Source organism: Colletes latitarsis, chromosome 11 (assembly GCF_051014445.1).
Source record: "Colletes latitarsis isolate SP2378_abdomen chromosome 11, iyColLati1, whole genome shotgun sequence".
Taxonomy (NCBI): domain Eukaryota; kingdom Metazoa; phylum Arthropoda; class Insecta; order Hymenoptera; family Colletidae; genus Colletes; species Colletes latitarsis.
The window spans coordinates 8437878-8465785 of record NC_135144.1 but is presented as its reverse complement, the minus strand read 5'-3'; the positions used below and the strand labels follow the sequence as shown (position 1 = coordinate 8465785).

Genomic DNA, 27908 nt, shown 5'->3' with positions numbered 1-27908 from the left:
ATCTCCACAAAGTAAAAAGGCCCCTTTGGTTTTAGCATTGATTGACGCGCGGAACTCCAATTAGCATATATACACGTGATCCTAGGCGATTGTGTTCAGACGCGTGCACGGTTATTAGTATGGTTGTCATTTCCTGAATGGATATCAATCATCGGGCTAATGGACAGATTCGCACGTAGCCAGCGTACATGCAATCAAGTCGGTTTATCTAAGTTACCCCGAGAAGTTACTTCGCAGTTTCACATCCGGGACAGTTGCCGAGTTTCTAGGAAACACGGCTCAGATGATGAATGTTGTAGGTAGCGATGGTTGGCGTCGTAATACCACGATTCTAAGACAAATCTATTAGGTCGAGTATCGATTCGCGTTCGTTAAGCGTAACGTTGCTGTTGCATACACTGTAAGTTAATGAAATACAGTCGCGGACAAAATTAAGTGGACAGATGGGGGAAATAGGTACAAATTAAATTGAATCAAAATGGTATAACTATTATGTGCTTAAGTTTCATATATTATACAGGGTGTTCGGCTACCCTTGGGAAAAATTTTAATGGGAGATTCTAGGGGCCAAAATAAGACAAAAATCAAGAATACCAATTTGTTGATCGAGGCTTTGTTAAAAAGTTATTAACGTTTAAAGTTCCGTCAGTGGAACGGCAATCTGCGTACAGCTGCGTGCATAGTGGTTCTCATTCAGCATGAGAAACTCTACTTGGTGACGTATCGACAGCCATATTGTTTTGTGAGTGAGAACCACTATCAGCTATTCGCAGATTGGCGTTCTACACACGGAACTTTAAGCGGTAATAACTTTTTAACGAAGTCTCAATCAACAAATTTGCATTCTTGATTTTCGTCTTATTTTGACCTCCAGAATCTCCCATTAAAATTTTTCCCAAGGGTGGCCGAACATCCTATATAGTTAGGCGTTTATTCGATATCTGTACGTTTCCTGTTTTATATGGACTGTACAGACGGATTTTGTATTCAAAGTCATGTCAGTTTAACCCTCATTTACTGTTAGGATCAAGATTGTTTTAATTTTTAACAAAATATTCAATTACTATAAAATATAGTATTCTCGCTTTTCTATTAAATAATTGGGTCGTTTAAAATATTTTTACGAAAATCTATAAAACATACGAAGTTAAACATTTACAGAGATATTTGTCTTTCTTTTCATTAAACAAACATCAATTTTCAAAGCTTTTTCTTAAGACCACAGCCCAGACGTTTCATTATTTAAATATGATATCAATTATCGTTCATTTTTGTGGGAATCATTTATAACGTTCTAGATCCGTGAAATTAGCAATTTTAAAAACCGACACACATAACTGACATTGGGCTCACAGACAAGAAAATTGTCGTATAAATAAATAAATTATTGTTGTGCAAAGACATATTTCGTATAAAAGTTGTAGAATGTAATGTTTTATCGATATTCGAGAAAATTTAAAAAGTTGAAAGTAACCTTGACACATTAAAATTATATTTACAGATAATACTGAAACTTTAATCATTAATATTTAAAAAATTATTGAATACTTGTCCCTATAATGTTACACATTCTGAAACCGGATAACTAAATCTATAAGTGTGCAAAGTTTTAACAAAATCGGTAACCTGAAGACCTTGTCCTCTCCTTGTGAGCTGAGGAAGTGTATTGGATTTTTAAGGATCTAGAAACCAGAGTTAGAGATTAGGAAGTTTTGTAGAATACGGTTGCTAGGATACCGTGAGGTTCACACGACATGCACGACACCGTGTTATACGGGTACAAGTAACGCAGTGTTTGCGTGCTCGAAGAGAGTTCCAATTTGAAAACATTTACTAGAATGAGATGTCAGGCGTAGATAAAGCGTGAATACATTACATAATTTTTAAAGTAACACACGGCATTGACATTAAGAAGATCGAGTACTGTTCTTACGAATCTTCTTATGAACATTAGGTGTAGAAACAAATATTACTTATTGTATTTTTGTTAAGGATTCTAAAGGAACCCTAACATCGCGGGGTTTATGATACGAACATGACTTCTCCGCTATTTTATGAAGTATAAAAAAGACATAAAATTGGCATTAGTTTTTTGCCATTTTTTTTCTCATGGTAAAGTCTGAAACTATCTAGTATTACCTTTATAGTTTGCATACTTATTTGTTTCGATTATTATCAAATTTACTAACAAAATTATAGCTGAAATCGTAATCTATTCCAGATTCTTCGCTGTATGTTGAAGTTGCAAAAATATCGCTAATTGTCGATTCGTTTAACTTTATTAAATCATTACTAAAACTATTACTCTAATAATAATACTTTACGAAAAAAAATATAGAATACTGTTTGAAACTGAACTTGCGAACATATAGCAACCGAGGGGTCGGTCGAGCGCTTGTGAGAGTTAATTGTTAATTGTCATTTTAAAGATTTTGAAATTAATGCAAAGTAGCACTTTTTGCAAACTATGCAACGACAAAATTGGTGCTACAAATTATACGATATCCATTGTGTACATCAAGTCTATTATACAGTGAATTTGTTTACAAGCAGAAACATAAGAAATATATTTGTCATTCTATATTTATTGCAATAAATAAATTTGCAACTAAAAAGCACCAGCTACAAAAATTAGATTGTATTAGGAATATATATTTTTTATAAGAAAGAATAGATTCTATGTGAGAATGAATTTAGAAAAAGAATAAGCCAGGAAAAGAAAATAAATTGCGAATAGATTTAGAAAAATTGTTTATGACAACTTTTTCATTAATTCAAAAACTTCTTAATAAAAAGTAAGTAATACCGAACAAACAATCAATATATACTTATTTTTTCGAATTCACAAATAATATTTCATTGTATTAAACTTGTAAATATTAAGGAATTACAATTGTATAAAAAGAAAAAATGATAAAGGAACGTATACTCGTAAAGGCGTGGTACAACTATATACTGTTAGTAAGATACTGAATTTTTTATCTGCACTTCGTGTATAAGAGGAGCACAAAATGTTTGCAGAACTACTAAAATCTCTGCTCTTTTAGGGCGTCAGGACCATAAACTTACGTGGCTATATACTTCAACGCTCCAAGTAGTATAACAAAGTGTTCCCTACTAAATAGCGTGAAGAAAAGCATAAAATAACACGTATCTCTTTTATTTTATTTTCTAGTTGGTTATTAAATGGTTGGCGGTAGAAATATTTGCGAATCAAAATACATACTTTTATTTTCTAGTAATCTAATTTTCTATTATCTAGTAAGCCACTGAAACACGGTTGTATTAAGGTCTATTTTTCAGAGTAATAAAATTATAAATAACTGGAATATAAATTTATCGTTTGTTTTCGTTATTATGTCGCAGTTAAATGCTCAAAATATTCAATTATGAATTCTCGATTAATGTTATTTCAGAGTCTGTTTTTGATAGGATTATTTAAGTGCTGTGTATAACTGTTGATATAAAAGATATAATAAACTTGTTCCGTATGTCAGTAAGCAGCAATGACATTCCAATTATATGCAATATGCCCGTGGTATGCGGCTGACAGTGTGTACCACGTTTCATTAATTTTGGAATGTAATTAAACCAGACCTTAATGCGATCCATGACTCTCCGGCTAGAGGCGCAGATGTCTTCGTATAATTTTAAACGTATATGTATTAAACTTTAACTCACTCCAATGTATTACTTTAAAAAATGATACTTTTCCTTTTGGATTAAAATTTCTTTTCCATTATTACTCAATGAAAATAGAATTTGCTATATTACATTAAAATATGTAGCATTCAGCTTCTTTTTTATTCGTTGTTTGCTGATATATATGAATGATATTTTTATCTTGAAATTTGTTTAAAATGAAAATATAAAATCTGTCGAAGTTTTTATCGAACTCGACAGAAACGAATGTATCAATAATTATATTAGATGATGGAAGTAATTTAAAATTCATAAGCTACAAAAACAAGCATGTTAAAACTTACGAGCCACAGTGAATGTGCTTAGTAAACAAATTTATGAAATCAGTTCATACTTAATGTACTTCTTTTTCAGGGCATTCATCTTATTTCTTACAACGGTTGCAAAATTTATAACGTAATTTGTATAAAATTATCTAAAGCACACAGTCGTGTTTCTGTCAAAGACGCGAATAAATAGAAACGATGACATTTTCGTTAAAAGTGTGAAACATGTACAGACTTTTGTTTATTTATGTTATTACGACAAAAAGTTTTGATACCGCTTTGTTACTCACCAACTATAACAATATGGAGTTTCCGGACAGCTGAATACAGTGTGCGTCTAAGCTTAACTACGGGTTGGTTCAATAGTCCATACGTAGCTTGATTTCCACAGGAGTCCTAAAACAATATTGAATAGGGAAAATCAGAAACCTCTTCCTCTCTTCTTAGAAAACACGACTTATTGTGTTACAATTAAGAACAAGAATCTACCCAATCGCTTGCAAACACACTCACTTCCATCTTACAAATAATTTTTAAGTATTTTTATAGATGTTGAAACAAGACAATGGAGTACGCGAGTATTTTAAATACAATAGAAATTTAAATAGTGACATAACAAAACGACATCAGGTAATTTGCAAATTACTTGAAATATTTAATGTTAATTAAATTTCTTCCCCAACCCATTTCTACTTTCATTATTTTTACAAAGGAAAAACACGAATTGTCTGACTTTGATTTTGATGTACTTTTACTATCATTCTTGCAAAAGCACACTAAAATTAAAGTCTGACAGAATACTTCTTCTATTAATACTTAAGGGGACCAGGCAGTCAGATTGAGTATTTTTGTAAGGACTTATTCAAAAAAAAAAAAACGGTTAGGTATAAATAATTTGCCTTTTAAACGATGTTTTGATAGCTTAAAATGTTTACGAATACAAATTTTTTATTGCAAAATGTTGTCAAACAGATTGCGTTTTAACTTGAGTACTTTAAGTAGTTCGCGTCCCTAATAGGAACGCATTTTATATTCCCAATTGCAAAATACACTAATGTAGATTCGTACATACTGACTAAGCTTCCGATCTTTATTCAAATTCATATTTTTATTAATAGATTTAATGAAATGAGAGCATTGTAGATGATTGTTTCAATACTTAAATATAGTAATTAGTATTTTGAAGTAATTCTTATATTTTTGCATGTTTCATACTTTTCATAGATATTTTTTGCACCTTTCTCAACATTCATTGTAACGAACAATAGGATTGTGTTTCAACTTTTAGGCGATTGTATATAAAATGCAGAATTTGACAAATACATAATATTTTTTACAATTCGATAACTGGAAAATATTGCCCAATGATATTTATCATATGCAAATTTAACGAACGAAGCTAATTGAAAACGACATGATTGTTGTGTGAATTTAATATTGCACAAATTTCGATTAGAAAATGTGAATCTCAAAAATCATATGTCTAACCCACACAAATAATTGACAGTGTTTCAACTATTAAACGATTGCATATGGGGTGTTCGGCCACCCCTGGGGGAAATTTTAATGGGGGATTCTAGAGGCCAAAATAAGACGAAAATCAAGAATACCAATTTGTTGATGGAGGCTTCGTTAAAAAGTTATTAACAATTAAATTCAAAAATTTCAAATCGTTCTGGGAAAATTATTTTTGGTTGCAGGGGTCAATTATAAGCATTTTTGGTGAATACACATATCTTCGAAATCCTATCCACTTTCGAGAAAAAAAATCGGGTAGGTGTTGAAATTTTTTGACAAAATAAAATATTTCAAATCGTTCTGAAAAAATTATTTCTGATTGCAGGGACCAATTATAATCATTTTTGGTCAATAGACATACCCTCGAAATCCAAACCATTTCCGAGAAAAAAATTCCTTATCGAAAATATGATGTGAGGTGAGAAATGTGTCTCCAAAATTTCTTGTATATCTTTAAAACGTCATAACTTCTGAACGGATTGGCCGATTTTAATGTTCAAAAAGGCAAACGACGCGGATTTTAGTGTAGAATATGTAGAAATTCCAAAAATATTCGAAAAGTCGATCCTTGACCTCGTAAACTGAGAAAAACCCAATAAAAATGGTCCAGTTTTCAAACAGCCATCCTACAATAGTGAATATATTTCAATGAAACTTTTTTTTGAAGTAGAGCCCATGGATACCTACAAAAAAGTATTGGACAACTTTTCTATAGGACGTCAAACAGATTTATTAAAAATCAAAAACGAATTTTTTAAAAAAATCGTTAGGGGTAGGTGCCTAAATTTTTCGGCGAAATTAAAAAATTTCAAATCGTTCTGAAAAAAATATTTTTGGCTGCAGTGGTCAATTACAATAATTTTTGATGAATAGACCTACCCCTGAAATCCTATCCACTTTCTAGAAAAAAATTCAGTTCGAGCGTAATTTTAAACGTTAATAACTTTTTAACGAAATCTCCACCAACAAATTAGTATTCTTGATTTTCGTCTTATTTTGGCCTCTAGAATCTCGTATTAAAATTTTTCCCAGAGGTGGCCGAACACGCTGTATAAAATGCAGAATTTGACAAATGCATAATATTTTTTACAATTCGATAACTGGAAAATGTTGCCCAACGATATTTATCATATTGTAATTTTGACGAACAAAGCTACTTGAAAATGACTTGATTTTTGTGTGAATTTAATATTACAGAAATTTCGATCAGAAAATGTGAGCCTTAACAATCATATGCCTGACCCAAACAAATAATTGATTGTGTTTCAACCATTAGACAATTATTTGTGCAAATTCAAGTTTTACCAATTATATCGAAACCTCTAATCGTTTGCAACTGTTGGTAAATGTTAATACACGTTATTAACATACTCGAAGTTCGTTTCTTACGTTTCTCCATGCCAACGTAGAATTATTTTACCATCCAGTGACATGGTTTTAGAGATAGTTTTTCCAGCGTTCGTTGACAAAACTTTACAGAGGCATCGTGTTACTTTTTACGACGCTGTTCCTCTGTTCTTTATTTCACGTGATACTATTTCTGCGCAGTACGATAATGGCTCGTTTTTAGTAGTCTACGGGGCAAAGGTTTTTCGGTCAATCGAATAGACTCGGCTCGTTTACGCGCGGTAACAAAAAAAATAGAACAACGAGTTCGCGAATTAAGTGGATGAAAATTATTAAAAGAATTAACTTCGAACCGAGCGTAATTTCCAAGTACTTTAATTTGCGACGGTCGAGGTTGTTGTTAAAAGAAAAATTGAACGCGATTCGTCTGTCTCAAGGCGAACGTTCAACGACTTTAAGGAAGAAGGAATCGGACGCTGTGTCCGCTAATTGCACAGATTGAGATATACCGAGAATGAACTTTAAATTTTCTCGACATTCCTCGCACACACGCCTCTCGTTTTACGCAACAAACTAATTCGAATAAACGAATAAAACAGTAACGAGCGTTGATTAAAATGGGGAAAATTGCTAGACTTATTTAGGCATTTAAAAATAGGTGATGTTTAGGAATTTTATCTAGAACGATGACTAAATGAAATGCTTAGGCATTTTCATAGAGTATAAAACCAGCTTTCGTCATTGTTCCCCGATTTTTAAAAAGAGAAAATGTTTAAAAATGACGGAGACTTTAAAGATTCTTAAAACTCGTCAATTTGAAAAATTTCAGGTTACTTGACTTATTCTGGAGTCAAACAATAGGTGCAGTTTAGGAATTTCATAAGGAACGATGACTAAATGAAATATTTAGACGTTTTCATAGAGGATAAAACCAACTTTCGTCATTGTTCCTTGATTTTTAAAAAGTGAAAATGTTTAAAAATCTAGACGAAATCTTTGACAATTCTAAAACTCATCAATTTGACAAATTTCAGGTTACTAGACTTATTGAGTTATCTAAAAATAGGTGATGTTTAAGAATTTTATCTAGAACGATGACTAAATGAAATGCTTAGACGTTTTCATAGAGAATAAAAGCAGCTTTGGTCATTGTTCTCTGATTTTTGAAAAGTGGAAATGTTTAAAAATGATGGAGTCTCTGACGATTCTTAAAACTCGTCAATCTGACAAATTTCAGGTTACTTGACTCATTCGGGAGTCAAAAAATAGGTGCAGTTTAGGAATTTCATAACGAACGATGACTAAATGAAATGCTTAGGCATTTTCATAGAGTATAAAACCAGCTTTCGTCATTGTTCCCTGATTTTTAAAAAGAGAAAATGTTTAATAATGTCAAGGTCTTTGACGATTCTTAACACTCATCAATTTGACAAATTTCAGGTAACATGACTTATTCTGGGGTCAAAAAATACGTGCAGTTTAGGAATTTCATAACGAATGATGACTAAATGAAATGTTTAGACATTTTCGTACAGAATAAAACCAACTTTAATCGTTGTTCTCTTATTTTTAAAAAGAGAAAATGATTAAAAATGAGGAACTCTTTGACGATTCTTAAAATTCATCAATTTAACAAATTCCAGGTTACTAGACTAATCGAGTTATCTAAAAATGGGGGAAGTTTAGGAATTTCATTTCGAACGATGACTAAATGAAATATTTAGCCGTTTTCATAGAGAATAAAACCAACTTTAATCGTTGTTTCCTGATTTTTAAAAAGAGAAAATGTTTAAAAATGGCGCAGTCTTTGACAATTCTTAAAACTCCTAAAACACCAGTTACGAGTTGACATTCTTGACTAGAGTTCGACAAAATGTGATATAATTACAATTGCATTGTAATCAAGTCAAACCTACACGATAATTAGACAGTGATTATTCGCTTTAAAGATTCACGATTATGATTACACCGCAATTAGACGGTAATTGTAGTGTAACGTCATGTAATTGCATCATAGAGAATGTAATCATATCTAACACGAACTGGAGTGTCAGAAATCAATTTCGATTTATTTATAAACAATAGTCTATTATGTCTAAAATACAGTCTTCCAAAGGTTTTTCTCCAAAGATGATTTCAACAAATCGAAAATAATGAATATTTGTTTGTAAATGACTTTGTATTTATTCGAAGATAAGTTCAATATCACTTTGTACATAGTATTTTATCCTTAGGTTATCTGTACATTAATTATTTAGGTTGTAATAATTTTCCAAACAGACATTTACCAATATCGACTTGTTTTACATGAATTCACCTATTACTAAACAATAGATGTTTCAAAGTATAATACAACCAAGTGATAATTTAATAAAATATGCAAACAAAGATATTTAATTTGAAGAAATATCGATTCGTACGTTAAAGACATATGTTTTTTTGAAATCACATGATTTTATATAATCATTCGAGCACTGTTTTGTCTTCATTACCCTTAAAAATTGGAACAGTTCGTTTGAATATTTAAATGCATGTGCATCTATAAGTGTATTTTTTCACCTGTATTTTTTTTGCAAATTTTTTTTGTTTTTACAGCTATTTACCGAGCAAAGGAACTCGAGTTCTCGTTAGAATTTTGTGTAAATCCACCTTCGTGTCTTTCCAAGAGCTCTCCCGAGCCGCGGTCCTCATAAATCGAACAAACCACATCTTCAAGAAAACTTGAGGAAGAAGCTTTCTGTCGACATAGTCTTTCAAAGCATTGTTCGACTTTGTCTGTTGCCAAAAGCACCATGAATCTGCAACATGACTTACCTTGAAACGTAAAGAAAAATATTCTTTTAACAGTCAGTTTTTAAATTATAATTCTTTCTTTAAAAAACGCTAGAAGCTTGTAAAAGAGTCTTTCTGCAAAAGATTCTCTTCTTTACAACTATCTCGTAAAATTTCGATATTTTAACAATTGATCTTTTTATATTTTTGAGATTAATGTTGATCGCTTTTAGATGTTAATTTTTTCTGATTTTTATGTATCCAATTCATTCCACAACAGTTCAATAATTTCATTAATTAGGGACATAGTTAAGTCCATGGGTTTAAAGTTGCTTTTTTCGAAAATCAGGCCTCATGAAAAAATGTTATTTTACGTTTTTGATTTATTGTTTCACGTAGAATGTATATAAAGTATAGCACTATAGTTCAATGTTTAGTGTTAGCCATTTTCACCCCTATGTTTGAACGTTTAATAAACTCTCTTTTGAATTTCTTCAGAGATGTGAACGCTTGTTTGTATAAATTGTTGTAATTAATCCCCACAAAAAATACATGGGCAAAATGATCAAACTGAATACTCGATCTTTCCTTGAAAAGGAGCATTTTGTGTTTTTTGAAAGAATAATTACTGTATGGTGACAATATTTATTTAAATTTGTATTTAAATATGGATTGCTCAGTATATTCTATTGCACAAACTTTTCAAATAAAAATTTTACTACGATACAAAAATAAGAGAAAGTATTTAATAAAGAAATATCAAACACATCAATATAACACTGTAAAAGAAAAGAAAAATAATTAAATACGTAGTTACTTAATCATTTAGCTTTAAATTTTTACACACATTTCAAGATAGCATTTGTTTCCTTTTTTTTTAATCAACATTTTTATACTGGTCCTCTGTTATTTTATTATTTATTGTTTTCTTTTATTTCGTATTATAAAACTTTTCAAATATCCTTGTGTTCGCACTTTGTTATTTCGAGAAACGAGTTAAACAATTATTTCGATCGAGTTTTAATATTTACAATGCTTGTTTAATGAGAAATGGAACAGTTTGGAGACCTTTGTTTGCACAACATGTAATATTTACTCAGACTGATTAAGATCACTCGAAATAAGAGTTTCGTTCTGAAAAATGGAATTTAAAATTATGATCCTTATAGACGACAATGCAAACAATTTGTATGTATATTTTATTTTGGTTTCTCATTTACAGTGTGCATGAAATGAAAAATTTTAACAAGTTTCTGCAAATTTGTCCAGTATGATAAAACAAACATGCACTTCCAGTAACTGCAAATAAAACGCTATTTACTGATCGCTTCGAAAAAGCCAAAACAATTATCGATGAAAGCACACGGTTCCAAAAAATGATTGCAAATAGTATTTTGGATTTCAGATATACATTTTAATAAACAGTTTTCTATTTATGACTATCAAATAAAAGTCGATACGAGCACGTACCGTTAATTTATAGCGTAAAAATATTGGTTCCGTATCGGGCTACGGTTCACTTTGCACGTCGTTAACAAATATTCAATATTCTAGAAAGTCAGAGTTATATTTTATGTTTGTTAATGAAATACGAATAGCACAATATTTGGTATATTGGTCGTTGATTGAAAAAAAACTATTGTCTTTAATTATTTCACCGTAGTGATTCTTTGTCGATATTGTAAATTAGTAATTAATTATCTGTCAAGTTATTTTTAGTGATTCTACTCATACGTTTTGTATCAAATATAAAATTAAAATTATATATGTAGTAAGAGTAAAGATGGATATTATTATTTATGCAATATAATTCAGATACATAAACTAATCATTAGAAAGGAGGAGAAACAACATCTTTGTACAATATTGGCATTATTCCCTTTCTCTATTGAACAAGACATTATGTATAGAAATAAAAAAAATAGTAAAAAATAATAATTAAATGTACAAATGAAAAATGCCTTCAGTGATGGAATTAATGTAGTTTTGTTTCTGTTATTTGGTTTTTTCAAAAAAGTCTCTTTTTAGATTTTAACAAATATTTTTGTATTTTGATAACAATTATTTGGTTGTCATTTTAAAAGAAAAAGGAAACACGTGTGTGATTAAACTAAATTTTATTTTCTAATTAATAATAATGATTTCACACTATGTCATAAATATTTATAATTTTAATTCCTTATTTACAAATCATATTATTCGAAGCGTCAATGGATTGTTGAAGATTGATGACTCTTCGTTACTTATTGATAATTCCATAACATTCCAAACAAAATCTATCGATCTCTATGGGCGTTACTGATGACTAATGCTATCGAATTTAATTTAAACATGTACACAGATAAACCGGACACACTCGTCAAATTTTAAGCTTGTCCTGATAAAATAGTGGATCCATAAATAATTTGAGCGCTTTTAAATATTTTCACTTTTAATAAAATATAAATTAAAGCATCCAAGGGCTAAATAACTCTGTTGCTCTTAAACATGTTCTAATATTATTCAAAATAAAATTGCACAGTTTTACAAGCAAATAACAACGAACTAAAAATAGTAAATAACTCAAATCATCGACTATACAGGGTGTTCGCGATAAATTTAAGCAGCATTTTTCTCACAAACTGTAAGTATATGAAAAAAACGAAAGGGGGAAATGTTTTAATATTTTTTATGCACAATAAGACGAATGATACCAATTTTTTAGATGTGCAATATTTTTCGAGAAACGAAGGTGACCACCAATTTTTGAAATTGAATTAAAGAAAAGTAAAGCATGTCATATGCTTGGCATTAGCGAGAAAAATGTTGGTCAAGTTTAATGTAAACACCCCGTATGTATATTTCTGTTTTCCAAGCTTTCTTACGAGGAAGATCGTACGTACATTTGGTCGAAAGCAACGTTAGTCACGAGTTAAAAATGGACACTATCTATCGATTAAACATGAAAGAAAACAGAATCGAAGGAACCTTCAAACTGCACGTTGCCTTGATATTGGCAGCGCTATTAATAAAAACCGAAACGGGAAACTCGCTGTCAGTGCAACCTTATCGCTAGACTGCGGATGTTCATGAACTTATGGGAAATTTTGATTCTCAAAAAACTACAGAATCCACTTAATATGCAAAAATATAAGGAACAAGTAAGATACGAATTACTGTATTTAGGGGTTGTGACAACCCTCTACGAAGTTTCTATTTCATTAATTCTATTAATAAAAACATTAAGTTGTATAAAAATATCTACTTATCAGTGATATATTCATCTTATGATAATTGCATCTAAGATTATTCAGTATTCTTTATTTAATATAGATTACTTCAAATTCTATTCAATAAAAATTCTCTTTAATTTAATTCATTGAAATGTAACAACCTTAAAATTGAGAAAACAATTTCTAAAATAAATAATAAATTTTATAGAATGCACTTAATATTCAAAAATATGAGAAGTACTTAAAGTAGGATACGAATTATTATATTAAAATTTAGGGGTTTGACATAGCCTTCTACGAAGTTTCCATCTCATTAATTCTCTCAATAAATATATGAAGTTGCATAAAAATCCTATGTCTACTCATCAGTGACACATTTATATTATCCAGTATTCTTTATTTAATATAAATTACTTTAAAATTCTATCCATCAAAAATTGTTTTTAATTTAATTCATTGAAATGTAACAACCTTAAAATTGAGAAAACAATTTCTAAAATAAATAATAAATTTTATAGAATGCACTTAATATTCAAAAATATGAGAAGTACTTAAAGTATGATACGAATTATTATATTTAGGGGTTAGAGACAACCCTCTACGAAGTTTTTGCATTTCATTAATTTTCTCAATAAATATATGAAGTTGCATAAAAATCCTATGTCTACTCATCAATGACACATTTATATTATCCAGTATTCTTTATTTAATATAAATTACTTTAAAATTCTATCCATCAAAAATTGTTTTTAATTTAATTTATTAAAATGTAGCAACCTCAAATTGAGAAAACAATTTCTAAAATAAATAATAAACTTTATAGAATGCACTTAATATTCAAAAATATGAGAAGTACTTAAAGTAGGATACGAATTATTATATTTAGGGGTTTGACATAGCCCTCTACGAAGTTTCCATTTCATTAATTCTCTCAATAAGAATATGAAGTTGCATAAAAATCCTATGTCTACTCATCAGTGACATATTTATATCATTCAGTATTCTTTATTTAATATAAATTAATTTAAAATTCTATTCAATAAAAATTCTCTTTAATTTAATTCATTGAAATTTAACAACCTCAAAATTGAGAAAACAATTTCTAAAATAAATAATAAACTTTATAGAATGCACTTAATATTCAAAAATATGAGAAGTACTTAAAGTATGATTCGAATTATTATATTTAAGGGTTTGAAACAACCCTCGACGAAGTTTTTGTATTTCATTAATTCTCTCAATAAAAATATGAAGTTTCATAAAAATCCTATGTCTACTCATCAGTGACACATTTATATTATTATAATTACATCTAGTATTACTCGGTATTCTTTATTTAAAGAAATCAATATAAAATTCTATTTCAAAAAATTGCTTTTGATTTAATTTATTAAAATGTGGCAACCTCAAAATTGAGAAAACAATTTCTAAAATAAATAATAAACTTTATAGAATGCACTTAATATTCAAAAATATAAAAAATACTTAAAGTATGATACGAATTATTATATTTGATCCTATGTCAAGTCACCAGTGACATATTGATATTATTATAATTGCATCTAAGATTATTCAGTATCCTTTATTTAATATAAATCTCTACAAAGCCCCAATTTCATTAATTCTTTTAATAAAACTAAGAAGTTGCATAAATCTAATGCAGTCTGTTTACAACTCGTGTAAGTGTTTCGTGCGTTCGACTTCGCTACGAGCGTTCGATTGATTTCGTTTTACAATAATCGCAGATCAAATTTAACCAACGAGTAATCAATCCGCACGGCCGATCGGAACGTTTAACAAGATCATCCGCCAGTCTCGATTAGGTAGGATAATCTTGGACGAAATGAACGGCACCGCTGCACGAAGAGTGATTGTAAAATCGCGTGCCAATAGATCCTCCGGTCCCCCCATTCATCGAATGCAGCAGAAGCTATTTCCATATTTGAAAAAAAAAAGAAAAAAATAGCTGAGCAAGTTTGTTTTCACTGGTTTGTCCAATTTTCCAAATGGACGTCAGATATTCGCGGCGAGCAGCTGTAGCGTCCGAATACGAATTTACATCCGCGCGTTCCTCGTACGATTCCTCTACCGATCGTGTTGTTGTACTACGAACCTGTTTTGCTGTTCAAAAATTCGCAAACACGAATTTTGTGCCGACGAAACGCAGAGCTTGCGTCGTTTCGGGACTCGTAAATCGAAAAATTGCGATCGAACGATGAAAGTTAATGGATTTGGTGAGATGCGATTCGTAAACATTTTATCTCGTTTGATAACAACTGAGATTACGTTTCAAATATTGTGGAAAATTTACAAGAAAAGTTTATTTCACGTTTTTTTTTCGTTGGGTTTATAAACTTTTTATCTCGTTGGATAACAATTGGGATTACTTTTCAAATATGCTGATAAATTTACAAGAAAAGTGTATTTGACGTTTTTGTTTCGAGGTACGAACGTATTTAGAATTTCCATTTTCATAGGATTTAGAAACTTTTTGCACCGTTGAATGAAAATTGGGATTATCTTTCGTAAATTATGATTTTACTCGAAAAATTTATTTGACATTTTTGTTTCGAGCTGTGAACATATTTAGAATTTCTATTTTCATAGAATTTTGAAACTTTTTGTCTCGTTGGATAACAATTGGGATAATCTTTCAAATATTATGAGAAATTTATTCGACGTTTTTCTTTTGAACTATGGACGTATTTAGAATTTTCATTATTGTTATTAATAACATTACGTGGACAAAGAAAAAATTTCTCGATGTGATATTTAATACGCAATATGTGAATTTGTAACGTGAGTTCTTATGAGTTTTATAATATTTTAAAAAATTTACAGAGAAATTAAAACGTGGGACGATAAACCAATGATTTTTATAATATTTATGATGAACGATTTTTGTTTAAGAATCTAAAACAATTCTTATAAAACACGTTTTATATTTTTCTGTAGAATATGAGACGAGAAGTTGTAATGAAATGGAATGGAGTTTTGAAAGATATATGCGCCTTTTAATATAAAGTGCCTAAGTGGCTGCACAGCGTTCAAAGCAAATAGCCAGACATCCAAAATTTATCTCGAAGCTTTAAGCAAGAATGAGCGAGCGTTCCTAATGCATACTTCACTTGCCAAGACAAATAGGCAAAATTCTTAACTAAATAAAAACTCTGAATAATGAAAGAAGATAAATAATTGTTTACCTATGACTGGGTAAATGAAAATAAAAGCTTCAGTAGTATTAAAAACAGTGATATTATACTAGATATTTCATAAAATAAAATTAAATAAATATTGAGATATACGATACAAGAAAAGTTTGACGAGACAATAGATAAAAGTGAAGCATTTCTACGTGATTTTTGTATTTTTTTGTATTTGTTGAAAACTACTTAAAAAAACATTGTTTCGCGTCTTCTACAAAATTCAATGTAATTTCTACAAAAAAATTACACTTTTTCTGACATTTTGTTTGTATCTTCCCTTTTGAATTCATTTCTGAAAAATAAAATACACTAAAACTTCTTAATTTTGTAATCAATGCATTCTAAAAACCTCGGAGAATTTGTTTAAAAATGTAGCAGTGTTACAGCGTATATAAAACTCAGCTCAAAGCAACATGGCTGATATTTCAAATTTCAATGATACATTTCTCGATACATGTTTTCTATGTTTAAAAAAATAAAATAAAAATTTAGATACGACTATCTCCTTAATAATTAAACACATAACGGATCAATATAAGTATAAGTCTTCTTTCTCAACTAACTGTCCTTTAGATTTATTTAATTCTTCAAAACTCAGGTTTGTCCATTTTTTTAAATAATAAATTAAATCAGGGCAAAACAGAATAAAGTTACTAGGTCTCAATATTAAATACCATGATGGTAACACACTTTAATTTAGAATTTAATTAGGTTAGGAAATCTTAAAAAGAATAAAGCATTCTTTTTAAAATTTTACTAAAAAGCTATATTATATATATTACTTAGAATCTGTCTAATTTAATTCAATCATAAACTTAACGAATAGTCTGGAATTATATGAAACGAAAATTGTATTTCTAGAGTTATTCCCTAGAGACAGCGCCATCTAGAAAAAACTAATGGCGCTAAATGAAAACTACCATAACCTATATTTCTTCAGAGATGCCAGATTCAACACCCGGTGCCCTACTCACACATAGCAGATCACGCGTACGTGAGCTCGTAGAGTTTCGGAAAGTCGACGAAGGCAAACTGACACATGCCCTCTTTCTCGATTATTCCGAAGCTGTCCGAAGTAATTTCGGATAGCCCCGTGGGAGTCGAGAGAGAAAGGCTCACATTTGCCTTCTCGCTCTTGAACAACTGAATCCGACCTCCCGTCTACGGCATACGATTCAGAATCTCGACTGCCCAGGTATTTTTACTTGTCTTTCCTAGAGTTCATTACTGAACTCTGCAAATTACTCCTAGGTTTCTATTTGCCTCTGATGACCTCTGATGACCAGTGCTGACAAAAGTACAGAACTCCCGACAACTTTTGACACCATACAGCGACTGTTACTGACTGCTCCTGATTACTGCTTGCCTCTGCTGGACTCTGCTGACCATCGCTTATATTTCTGACAACCTATAACGATTACTACTGACTTCTGCTAACCTCTGTTGGTCTTTGCTGATCTATGTCAGCGTGTGCTTGTCTCTGCTGAACTTTCCTGGCCTCTGCCGAACGCTACTGACCACTGCAGGTATTTCTGATAATGTAACGATTAATACTTACTACTGCATGCCCCTAGAAGTCTCTGCTTGCCTTTGCAGGTTTCTGCTTGCCTGTGCATGCCTTTGCTGGCCTCTGCTGAACACTGCTGACCACCCCTGATGCTTCTGACATCGTATAACAATTACTACATGCTACTGTTCGCCCCTGCTGATCTCTGCTGACCACCTCTGATGCTTCTGACAACATATAATGCTTACTACTTGCTACTATTCGCCCCTGGTGATCTCTGCTTGCCACTGCTGGCCTCTGCTGACCACCGCTTATATTTCTGGCAACGTACAACGATTACTACGACTCCTGCCTTCCTCTGTTAACCTCTGCTATCGTCCCCTGGCCTAAGCTGGCCTCTGCTGACCACAGTTTATATTTCTGGCAACGTACAACGATTACTACTAGCTACTGCCACCCTCTGCTGACCTCTGCCAACATCTCCCGACGTCAGCTGGCCATCGTTGACCATCGCTGACCACTGCTGACCGTTGCTGCATATGTTTATATGTATTAAAGTGTTGTATAATGTAAATCTATGGCAATAAATGATATAATTTCAAAGAATTCTATGTGTTCTCATCATTTTTACCCATCTTTTCCTATCGAAATCATTCCCTTAGTTATAAGACACTCCGAATCTTTTAAAATTTTCTAAGTTCCCCGGAAAGATTTCAAATTTCCCGCCGCCAGAAATTTTTGCAAATTCCTGGAAGTGACGTCATTACGTAATATTACGTAATATTACGTAACATTACATAATTTTTGCCGAAAAATTCCAGCCGGAGAAATTTTAAAGAGCTATTACGTAATATTACGTAATATTACGTAATGTTACGTAACATTACATAATTTTTGCCGAAAAATTTCGGCCGGAGAAATTTTAAAGAGCTATTACGTAATATTACGTAACATTATGTAATATTACGTACTTTGTGCCGAAAAATTCCGGCCGCGAAAAATTTTAAAGAGCTATCACGTAATGTTACGTAATGTTACGTAATATTACGTAATAGGTCTTTAAATTCTTTGCCGAAAAATTCAGGGCGGAATTTTAGCCGCTGCCTGAAACTTCTTGGAAATTTCAGGAATTCCGAGAAGTTTCAGGGACGCCGGTAAGTTTCAGGGAACGGAGAATTTTCAGGAATTCTTAGAAATGACGTCATTTCCAGGAATTCGCAGAAATTCCTGGCGGCGGGAAATTTGGAGATGGAAAGAGGGGTAAAAAATGATGAGAATACATAGTATTCTTTGAAATTATATCATTTATTGTCATAGATTTACATTATACAAAACTTTAATGCATTTAAACATATTATATTATATTACATCATGTCACAAGTTGTCAGCAACGGTCAGCAGTGGTCAACGATGGTCAGCTGACGTCGGGAGATGTTGGCAGAGGCCAGCTTAGGTCGGGAGATGCTGGCAGAGGTCAGCAGAGGCTGGCAGTAGCCAGTAGTAATCGTTGTACGTTGCCAGAAATATAAGCGGTGGTCAGCAGTGGTCAGCGGCGGTCAGCAGTGGTCAGCAGCGGTCAGCAGAGGCATGCAGAGGCAAGTAGAGTCCAGCAGGGGCAAGCAGTAACAAGTAGTAATCGTTATACGTTGTCGGAAGCATCAGGGGTGGTCAGCTGTGGTCAACAGAGACAAGCAGAGTCCAGCAAGGGCAGGCAGTAGCAAGTTGTAATCGTTATACGTTGTCAGAAGTATCAGGAGTGGTCAGTAGCGGTCAGCAGAGTCCAGCGGAGGCTGGCAGAAATCAGTAGTAATCGTTATACGTTGTCAGAAATATAAGCGGTGGTCAGCAGAGGCCAGCAGAGACTGGGAGAGGCTAACAGTAGCCAGTCGTAATCGTTATACGTTGTCAGAAATTCCAGGAGTGGTTAGCAGCGGTCAGCAGAGGCCAGTGGAGACCTGTTGACGGGAGGTCGGATATTAGTTGTTCAAGAGCGAGAAGGGAAGTGTGAGCCTTTCTCTCTCGACTCCCACGAGACAGTTCGAACTTACTTTGGGCAGCTTCAGTGAATCGAGAAAGAGGGCATACGTCATTTTGTCTTTGTCGGGTTTTCGAAACTCCACGAGCTCACGTACGCGTGATCTGACATAGTGTGAGAGAGCACCTTCGGTGCCTTTTTAGCATCTCTGTATTTCTCCTTTATTTTCCTCCGCAGAATATAGTCACCATATAATAGGAGAATCTGATAGGAAAATGTAAAATTAACGCGTGATTTTAAAGCGACGCGTTTCGTTGTATCAATTTTCCAAGCATCGAATTTACATTTCACGCGAGCAAGCTTGCTCAATTACAAGAAAGTGTTGGAACGGAAGTGGCGCAGCATCTGAAATATTCCCCTGCTTCGTTCCACAACCGGTTCCATTGTTCGACGACAAGCTGGATGTGCTCGAACGATCTTAAAGGGCCGAGACGCTTAGAGAATTGCCGTAAGTATCAGTCTGCGTCGAATCTCGCGCCCGTGGAATAATGATTTCCGCCAGACGTCGGCCGTATCCGGCATTTGAAATCCGTAACGAGCCATTAGACACTCGTGACTCGTACCTTAACCAGACGGAACAGATCTGACGCGCCATGTCCAGAAAAAGATGTCACGCTCACGAGGCTCTATCTTCTACCAAACAATTTCCAACATTTACAGTGAATTTACGCTGAAATAATATTTACGCAAAATGGGTCGCGTTATCTTAACAACCTAAACGAGTGTATCGATTAGCTTCGAGCAGGCCTGAGACTTCGAATATTTTATGGGCACGACTGCTAGGAATTTTCGAATATTTGAGTATTTTACTTAAAATATTTTTCTGTATATTATAAATCATACAGCAGGAATAAATTTATAGCATGTAACGAAGAAATATTTCGGGAATATTAGCCTCCAATCTAACGTGTGTATTTTTATTTACAAATATAATAGATTCGTATCTTAAGGAGATACTCTACTGTAAAATTTAAACAATTCGACTTTTGACTACTTTTTTTTGTAGAATATGATTTGAAAAATCAGTATCGTGGACGTAATTTCATGAATTCAATAAATTTATTTATGTGTTTCAACATTGACATAAGAATTAGTTTCATGGTTGTACGTTTCTTAACTTTCTATTTAAACATTCTTTAAAAATTTATCCGTTTATTTGATTCTTTGACAGTGTTTATAACGAAAACGTAATATTTTTTATTTAACTTGTATTATTTCATATTTTATATTACTCATTTGATACAACATGGTATTTATACGAGAAAAAAATTAAAATGCTCCGGTGTTGCTATAATATGAATGCATGTACAGACACATAGTATATGTTATGGCAGCGACAGCTTTCGCCGTGCGTTCAAATTTGCATATTCTTGTTACATTCGTAATTTTCTCGTCGAATATTTTCAAGATATATGTGAACTATAAAAATAAAACATATAACCACCATATTCGTTATTTAATGCACGAACAAATATTAAACGCAATGAATGATAATAGAAAATCATGTGATTCCAAAAAATCATTTGTCTTTAACGTAAAAATCGATATTCCTTCAAATTAAATAATTATAACCTACGACACATATTTTATTAATTTATCGCTTGGCTACATTATATTTTGAAACAGCTATTTTTCAGTGATAAGTGAATTTATGTAAAACAAATCGATATTGGAGAATGTCTGTTTGGAAAATTATTACTACTTAAACAGTTAATGTACAGATAACCTAAAGATAAAATACTATGTGCAAAGTGATATTGAATTTATTTTTAAATGAATTCAAAATCATTTACAAACAAATATTGATTATTTTGTTTAAAGTTACTTACAAACAAGTAGCCGACAGTATTTTAAAGGCTGAAGGATTATGTATAGCCTCGGAATAGCTAATTGAAAGTGGAATTAAAAATCAGAAATAAAAAGTGTTTCATAAAAAAAACATAGTCTTAAAACTTCGTTCGCGTTTCTTTCGAAACTTCATTTTTAACCTGATTGCAAAGAAATTTCCGAGACTCCTCGTCTAATTTTGTTAAAACTTTGTGAAAATTGTTATGAAAGAAATTGATTGAAAATGTAAATTGAATTTAAATTGAATTTAAAGGGAACCCAGTAAAAATGGTTTTCGTTTAGTTAACTTTTCATAGATGTACTGAATCACTCGATGATTCTATCGTTTAAATTACTCTAGATTTTTACAAATTGTTCGATGATCTATAAATTCAATTTCATTCACACAGTTTTGAGAGTTTTGAAGATTTTAATTCTTATATTAAAAAATTAACTGCGTCTTGGAAAAACCTGTGTGTCACTATTGTTAAACATAAGAAAATTCAATTTTCGTTTCACGATTATTATTTACTACTATAGTTTTATAAATCAAAAAATAAACAGATCTTTTTTCAAGTGATACAAATAGTACATCTGTATTTAAAATTCCACGCATTTGTGATATGATTTGGAAAAGGTTGAGAATCACTGGTAGAGGGTATTAGGGTATTAGTATGGAAGGGAAGAATAGTAGAATGCGGTCATCATCCTCGAGGGGTTAAATGTTTAAAATTGGCTTCCGTGGGTAAAAAGTAATTTTACTTCTTGTAACTACTGCCATTACCATAATTATTACGATTGCTAAAAAATCTAACGTTGCATCAAAGACTATAGACTTTCTCAGAATTATTTACGACACTTCGTGCTAGCAGAAAGGATTTCGTGAATTATGAATGACTTCACCAAGTTGGAACACTTTCTAAAAATTGAAGAACGAAGTTGAAAATAACTTCAATATCATTTGAAAATCTCACGTTGAATTGAAGACTATAGACTTCTTCTATGGATGGATCAAAATTATTTTCGACACTTCGTGCCAGCAGAAAGTATTCTGTGAATTAAAAATGGCTTCACCAAGTTGGAACACACTTTAAAAATTGAAGAACGAAGTTGAAAATAACTTCGATATCATTTGAAAATCTCACGTCGCCTCGAAGACAATAGACTTTCTCTATGTATCGATCAGAATTCTTTTCGACACTTCGTACTAACAGAAAGGATTTCGTGAATTATGAATGACTTCACGAAGTTGGAACACTTGTTAAAAATTGAAGAACGAAGTTGAAAATAACTTCAATATCATTTGAAAATCTCACGTTGAATTGAAGACTATAGACTTCTTCTATGGATGGATCAAAATTATTTTCGACACTTCGTGCCAGCAGAAAGTATTCTGTGAATTAAAAATGGCTTCACCAAGTTGGAACACTTTTTAAAAATTGAAGAACAAAGTTGAAAATAACTTCAATATCATTTGAAAATCTCACGTCGCCTCGAAGACAATAGACTTTCTCTATGTATCGATCAGAATTCTTTTCGACACTTCGTGCCAGCAGAAAGTATTCTGTGAATTAAAAATGGCTTCACCAAGTTGGAACACTTTTTAAAAATTGAAGAACAAAGTTGAAAATAACTTCAATATCATTTGAAAATCTCACGTCGCCTCGAAGACAATAGACTTTCTCTATGTATCGATCAGAATTCTTTTCGACACTTCGTGCTAACAGAAAGGATTTCGTGAATTATGAATGACTTCACCAAGTTGGGACACTTTTTAAAAATTGGAGAACGAAGTTGAAAATAATTTCAATATCATTTGAAAATCTCACGTCGCCTCGAAGACAATAGACTTTCTCTATGTATCGATCAGAATTCTTTTCGATACTTCGTACCAACAGAAAGTATTCTGGAAATTACAAAGAAAATTGAAGAACAAAGTTGAAAATAATTTCAATATTATTTCAAAGTCTCACGTTGAATTGAAGACTATAGACTTCCTCTATAGATGGATCAAAATTATTTTCGACACTTCGTGCCAGCAGAAAGTATTCTGTGAATTAAAAATGGCTTCACCAAGATGGAACACTTTTTAAAAATTGAAGAACGAAGTAGAAAATAACTTCAATGTCATTTGAAAATCTCACATCGCCTCGAAGACAATAGGCTTTCTCTATGCATCGATCAGAATTCTTTTCGACACTTCGTACTAGTAGACTTTGAATTTTGGGAATTACAAATGACTTCACCAGGCTGAAACACTTTTAAAAAATCGAAGAAGTTGAAAGTTCGTTCTTCGAGAATACCTAAAGATTTCAGTTGATGGCAACCTAGGAAAAAGAATTCCTAGATATTAGCTATTTTTAGACTCTCTAGAGCGATGTCCCTCCTTTAACGAAAGGGTACATAATTCATGTAATCACTCGAGTACTACATTCAAATCGGAATCAATATACGATCAATAAGGAAACACGAGCTACAGTAAATGCTTGTTTTCTCTATCACGTATCCCCCCTGCCAACTCTGTTCGCGTTACGAGGAAACTTCGCTGCTAGCAATTGGGTGTCCGGCTCGATTTTTCGAGGCGAATTTCGAATGAAAAAAATAAAAAAAAAAAAAGGCCAGAGAGAAAATTGGTCCGCGGTGCTTGGAGCGTGTCGGAAATTTATTGTCTATTTTACAGGGCGCTGCTCGCGCGTTCCTCGCCGGATAAATTCGGACGTTCGTTCGAATGGACGCGAGATTGCCGATAAGCCTGTCCATGGATATTAATCTGTGCCCTCGCCACCGAAAGCGCGCAAGATCTGGCCACCGTGAACGAGCAACCCTTGCCCTTTCGAATTATTCCTGCGTTTGTTTCGATCCGTCACGTTCTCTACGCGATTTCGCGTAATTTCACAGAGCACGTCCTTCCTAGGGAAAATTGTATTCTGAAACTAGCTGAATTACCGTGCACGGGTTTATAATTTCCAACCGGTTCCGGAAAAATCTTGTTAAACAAACTTCTCTCGCAGAAATGAATTTCCAGTAGAGTACACGCTGTCCAAAATATGATACGACATTTTGGTTAAGGATATTTATTTTCCTTTGTCATTTGTATTTCAAATTTAAGAAGAAATATATAAATAATAGGGAAAGAATTATGTAAAAAAATAGGAGGTATAGTTCGAGCCTTGTACATGAAATATTTTAATAGTGAATAATAGTTCAATTGAGAAATAGGTTTAACGTGTTACATAGTATTATTCGTGTAAAAATTGTTAGATATAATTTCAGTTTCTAGTATATACCTGTTCGTATGTTTTTTAAATGTTTTTTTTTAGTTTTATTAAGTATTTTCAAAGAAATGTTTATACTATATAGATGTTTATTTTTATATTTATGTTTATATTTACATTTATGCTTACTGTTAAGTAACATTAAATTACAATGCAATATTAAAAGTGACTTTTTCATCAATCAATTTAATTTTTAGAGCTAAAAAGAATTTTCAACTTCGTTTTTCCAAAGAAAATTACCAGTTTATTATAGCAGATTTCAATAATATAATGTATTTTAAGAATAAATTACCATACTATTGGAATTATAGTCTTTCAAGTGTTTAAAGTATTTTCAAAGAAATGTCTGTATTATATCAAGGCTTACATTTGTGTTTATATTTATATTTAAATTTACGCTTACTGTTATTTTCAGAATAAATAAAAGTATCTCTCAAAAGTGACTTTTTTATTAATCAATTTAATTTTTAAAATTAAATAGGATTTTAGTTCCTACTTTATATTCAATTTCGTCTTTCCAAAGGAAATTACCAGTTTATTATGACAGATTTCAATAAAATAATGCATTTTAAGAATAAACTACCAAACTATTAGAATTATAATCATTTAACTATTTAAAGTATTTTAAAAGAAAAGTTTATACTATATCAAGGCTTATATTTATCTTTATATTTCTATTTACATTTATGCTTACTGTTATTTTCAGAATAAATAAAAATACCTCTCAAAAGTGACTTTTTTTATCAATCAATTTAATTTGTTAAAATTAAATAGGATTTTCGTTTCTGCCTTATATTCAATTTCGTTTTTCCAAAGGAAATTACCAGTTTATTACGATAGAATTCGATAAAATAATGTATTTTAAGAATAAACTACCAAACTATTGGAATTATAGTCTTTCAACCGAAGAAAAAAATATGTCTTTAGGAGGACGAGTTCAACAATTTAATTTAAAATCACTGAAAGTTGATTGAAACAACCAAAATTTTGCGTGAATTACTGGTTGCGTTAGAGAATTGTTTAAACATTTTTGGACAATATCGTGATGCTCTTTTAGAATTCTCAGGGTTATTTTTTCTATTATACATGCAATACAATGGAGTTTGACGCGTTGGAATGATATTGAATGAGACCTAATACGGGTGAATGTTGTCCAATTTCAATTAATTCAATCTTGTTAGTAAGCAAGCGTAACAATAATCGTGTCTATTCAAAGGTCTGTCAATGAACGCGTTGATAAGGTTTTATGCGGCGAACCTCAAACACCGTTTTAGTATTGTTCGTATTGAATAACTGGTTCGCTCTAGTAGGATTCAAATAACTTGTCGTGTAAAAATTAGTGGAAATTAACGAAAGGTTAACGTATGCAATATTAAAAAGAAACTTTCGTACTTTTGTCAGGATTTGATGATAAAATTAATATAATCAAATATCGTTATGTTGTAATTCTTAAATTTAAATACAGAACGTGAAACTGTCATTAGTGACACAAATAATAATCCTAAAAATAGCAACAACATAAAAGGTAACATCCATTAATTTAAAATAAATGAGAGTTATGAAGTTTTGATTAGGACATAAAATGAAAGGTACGATATTCGACCGGAAGTGATCAATAATTTAGTAGAAATCACTATTTATGAAACTCCGCTTTAAATAGCGGTGAATGTTTAAAGTAACTAATTAATATTGGAGAGAATAAAGTAATAAAATAAAGTAGGATAACTCCTTTTCTAAAGTATAAAACACAATGTTAAAAGTGAAACATTTTTACGTGACAAATATCCGTAAATTTTCAGTTAACAAAAAGTAATAGTTACTGATTAACAAAAGTGTGTCATTAGATTTAAAAAAATGTCAATAAATTTGATATCTCGTAAAACATGACTAGTAAAATAAATGTTTATTTATTAAATATTTATCCCCTTAAACACAGATGTTTAAGTTAGAGAAGATTATATTTTAATGAAAATAATATCGAAATGTCTGTCCATTCGTTTCTTTGGAAAATAATAGTTTGTGTTAAACACTGAATTTTGAAAGTCAGTTTCCTTAAAGCCAAGAATATATATTTATATAAATATTTTTAAATTAATTTGATAATATAAATATAAAATTAATTTTCAGTCGCCATATATTTTCAGAACATAAAATAGAGTATAATAACGACTTATCTATTAAATGATGATTTTAATTAATATAAGACATAGTAATATTCTTCATTACATATTATGTAACTTTCAAGTGGTATGTGTTACATAAAAAAATTGGCGTTTCGCCAAGAGATACTGGTGTACTCCTCAATGAGGATAATTCAGCAAATCTTGCCTTAGTTAAAAATGACTAAGTCTTATATTAATTAAAATAAATTAAATATCTAACCATACCTAACAGTTAAATATTATATAATTTCTAACGTAAAAACTACTACGTCTCATATTAATCAAAATAAATCGTTATTATGTTTCACCGTGATCAGTTTATTTATCATAGTTTTATTATTTTCCAGATTTAAACACTTATTTTTACTTTTTTTGGTCAATTCATTCCACAACTTTTCAATCGAATTAAAATTTTCATGGCCACTGCATTATTTCTACATCTTAATTGCTATTTAACTTTCTCAAATGACTTTAACACATTTTCCACAATTCTCATCATTTCAGGATCACTGTTTTGCATAAAAGTAAAATCATTCCTGACAGAAACTCTTTTAAAACGTTCAAATATTATTCTTTTCCCAATACGTCATCCGCTATCGCCAAATCTTCGATACTTTCCACCCCGAAACAACCCGGTATCATTGCAACCGCCTCACGTGTTCAACTACGGCTGCAATATTGCACGGAAGTAATTTTTCATTCAACTTCCGTCGGAGAAAAATATTGCGTTCGTGTCCACTTTCAGTTTGGTTTCGTCTGTCCAAAAAACATTGCGTTATTTTGAATTTCTTCAATTACGAAAATTCCCTTTTGAATATTTTCTTTTTATTACGTTTCTTATTTTGCTGTCAAACATTACCATTATTATTGTTAATGCTAGAATCCTTTGGAACAAAATGTATAATATAAGGCATAAACATAAATTTCCAAAACTACAAAATAAAATAAATGAAGAAAAAACAGTATATTATATGTGTAGTATGAGTTGCTTATTTACAATGTATACTATTTATATTTAAAAATAACAAGCACATTTAAGGAAGCAGACTAATAATATAACAAAATTGGGTTTTTTAAAT

The 27908-nt window shown here is 31.4% G+C and overlaps 2 protein-coding genes across 2 annotated transcripts in view; one reads left to right on the top strand and one right to left on the bottom strand.

Annotated features, from left to right (window-relative positions):
- LOC143347749 (uncharacterized) overlaps positions 1 to 27908 on the top strand; it is a 318634-nt gene that overhangs the window by 150154 nt on the left and 140572 nt on the right. The gene's annotated exons all lie outside the window — the stretch shown is intronic.
- The window catches only part of LOC143347725 (uncharacterized), a 175714-nt gene that overhangs the window by 103231 nt on the left and 44575 nt on the right, over positions 1 to 27908 (bottom strand). The window contains exon 2 of the mRNA XM_076777180.1: positions 4259 to 4364. The gene's annotated coding sequence lies outside the window, so the exon portion shown is untranslated. The remainder of the gene's footprint in view (positions 1 to 4258; positions 4365 to 27908) is intronic.